Genomic DNA, 3,515 nt, shown 5'->3' on the forward strand with positions numbered 1-3,515 from the left:
ATGGCTGCTTTTTATATAACAGCTTTTATCCAAAGCGCCTTACAATTAGTTCCTCACATTTGACCCGCTCACTCACACATTCACACACCGACGGCGGAGGCGACCATGCGAGGTGCCGACCTGCTCATCGGGAGCAGTTAGGGGTTAAGTGTCTTGCTCAAGGACTCATCGACACGCTGCCCGGGAATCGAACCGGGAACCTCCGGATTGCCAGACGACTGCTCTACCTCCCGAGCCACTGTCGTCTAATGAACAGTGCAGTGGCTAGAATACATCGCTGGTGGCGACAGCGGAGTGAGTGGTGAGTGAGCCTGGGGTCTCATTCATGAATATGCATGATGCTACGCACATATACACATCATGCTTATACTTATTCTGCTGAAACCACACAGATATGATATACAGGCTACATCTGATTATGCAGGCTACATATATCTGATTATGCATATATTGTATGTTTCACTTGTTGTGCCATGCATGTCATATTGTGTTGAGGTCTGGGGGAATGTTTATAAAACAAATATAGAAAAGAGCTATTAGAATAATAACAAAGCTAGTTACCTTGAATCGACAAATCCATTATTCATAAAGTCCTGCACATTAAAATGTGTAGATATGGTGTACATAAAAACCTTGGAGATCATTTTTCGTGCTAAGAGTAAGAACCTACCAGCTTGTATTCAATGTCTCTTTCAACCAAGAGAAGGAAAGTATCATTTAAGAGGGTTGTGTATTCTTAAACATGTAAAAAGGTAAGAACTAATGTAAAAGCTAGTGTTTACATTTTGGGAGTTAAATTGTGGAATAGCCTTAGTGACGGGTTGAAGTTGTGTACTTCTCAGGGGAGATTTAAAAAAAACTGAAGGATAAAATAATTCAGGAGTACAGTTTTTAGTAAAACATCAAACATGTGTTTTTTTCTTTCAAAAAAATTATATCTTGCAGCATATTTTAAGTTTTTCTTTCTTATATTAAAATATATTTCGTTTTTAAGAATTTGTAAAGGATAGGCAAAAATAAGCATGTGCTTCAGCCTATTCCTTTTTTTCTGTCGTTGATTTGGGATCTTGTGTGTGAGCTCGCCTTGAATATGTACATTTGTGATTCTTTTTCTTTTTCTTTTCCTTTTGTAAGTCCACACGGGTGTGTTTGATTGTCTGTAAACAAGACCGACAAAATAAACTTCATTCATTTGTAGACACCTGAATATGTCTAACAGTAATTCAATGTGTCTAACGTTAATTCCTTGCATTCTCTGTGTTCGTGAGGACGTTGTGTAACCGGCTGACCTCTCTTGATCCTCCCTATCCTAACATTAACACTTAACTGGCTGACCTCTCTTGATCCTCCCTATCCTAACATTGACACTTCATAGTGGGACAGGATAAAGGTGCCGCCAGGGGGAGCTGGTGGCGACGTTGGGCAGGGAGATACAGGTGAAGAAGGATGGGCTCAGGGCGCGGCGCCGACGGAGGAACTTCCTCTTCATCGTTTTCCAGAGAAGGAAGAGGACTCACGGAGCTGGAGCTCCGGACATCAAGCACGCGAGATAGAAACCCAGTTACAAAGCGGGTTAGTAATGAGTATGCGATAGCTTAGCTTTTAGTTAATGCGGAAGAGACATTGTGAACGAAGAAGCAGACGAGCGACTGCCGAAGAGCGTGGTAGATATTGCCCACATTGCGTTTTAGCTGAAGTATAGGCGTCATGACAGGGGGTCGTCCCGACCCACAGCTTAGCTTCAGTAATAGGCTAGCACCACAGTTTAGCCCGCGTGTCGCCCCACCCCTTCAGCCCAGCAGCGGACGTCACTGCACTGCACGCTCCTCCAGCCCCTCCGAGCCGTTACCCCAGCAGTCACCTGCCCAACGTCTACCCAGCCCCGCTGCCTGCTATCACGGGACCTCTCGACGGCCATCTCACCACCCGGACGTTTGGTGGTGGGAGCAGGCCCGCCACTTGGTTAAGTACACTCAAGTACACTCAAGCCGGTTGCAGTGAGCGCTCCGAGTGCTGGAACTTTATTGGTAGACATTCTCTCTGTGCGGCGCGGGCTCCTTCAGGGCGAAGAGAAGCAGTGCTTTGAACCGACGCTGGTACAGTGATTAGGGGCGCCCCGACTTTTATTATTTTGGGAAAGCCGGCTATAGATAGACTTTTATTTTCAACGTGGGCCCACTGTCATTTGGTTGAATGTGGTGATAATGTGTGTTCTTTTATAAACATCCCATTGAATAGCTCCTGTATCCCGCAGTATATAAACCCTTAAAGGAAGAGGTTATTACTGTGTCTAGCCCAGTGTGGGAAGAACTTTAATCCGTACTGTAGAGCGAGAGCACTAGGTGCCCAGTGCGGAAATAACTTTCATTCTTGTGTAATCCTTGTAACGTGAATCAGACTTTCAGTAAAAAAGAGCTCAATGGGACCACTGTGTGCGTGTCTGTTAATGTGCATTCTATCTACCCCTTCCTTTCCGGGTAATGCTCATTACATTTAACCCTTTCCCACACCCCTGCCTATAGTTCATTGGGAAAGGTCTCTACTCGTCAATCAGGAAGGGTACTGCTTTGGGGAGCGAATATATCATCCATCCTTACTGCCATCGGGTGTGGGAGGGCCCAGGAAGTATTGGGGAAGTGTGGGTGTGTGGGAGCTACTGCTGATAGCCCTGGAGGGCAAGAAGGACTAGCGCACCATCCCTAGGTTAGTGAATCCTAGGCCCCATCCACTCCTGCTGCTCGACCTCCACTTCAACTCTCCTGGCCTACAGTCGGGGACCCAGCTGGACCCAGCTCTGCTGCGTTCTCACTACCAGGTGGCCGTCTACATCCACTCCATAAAGCAGGGATAATCCACCTGCTACACATTCATCAATCATTATACAGGCTACATATATATATATATATATATATATATGATTATACAGGCTACATATATATGATTATACAGGGTACATATATATGATTATACAGGCTACATATATATGATTATACAGGCTACATATATGTGATTATACAGGCTACAATATGTGATTATACAGGCTACATATATATGATTATACAGGGTACATATATATGATTATACAGGCTACTTATATATGATTATACAGGCTACATATATGTGATTATACAGGCTACATAGTTGTGATTTACAGGCTACAATATATGATTATACAGGCTACATATATATGAGTATACAGGCTACATGTATATGATTATACAGGGTACATATATATGATTATACAGGCTACATATATATGATATACAGGCTACATATATATGATTATACAGGCTACATATTATGATTATACAGGTACATATATATGATTATACAGGCTACATATATATGATTATACAGGCTACATATATGTGATTATACAGGCTACATATATGTGATTATACAGGCTACATATATGATATACAGGCTACATATATATGATTATACAGGCTATATATATGATTATACAGGGTACATATATATGATTATACAGGCTACATATATATGATTATACAGGC

General features: G+C 42.7%; 1 pseudogene across 1 annotated transcript in view; it reads right to left on the bottom strand.

Annotated features, from left to right (window-relative positions):
• Window positions 1–3,515, bottom strand: part of LOC311247848 (cingulin-like) — a 144,940-nt pseudogene that overhangs the window by 490 nt on the left and 140,935 nt on the right. The window lies entirely within an intron of this gene.

Source organism: Notolepis coatsorum (genome assembly GCF_963971535.1).
Source record: "Notolepis coatsorum genome assembly, contig: SCAFFOLD_168, whole genome shotgun sequence".
Lineage (NCBI taxonomy): Eukaryota > Metazoa > Chordata > Actinopteri > Aulopiformes > Paralepididae > Notolepis > Notolepis coatsorum.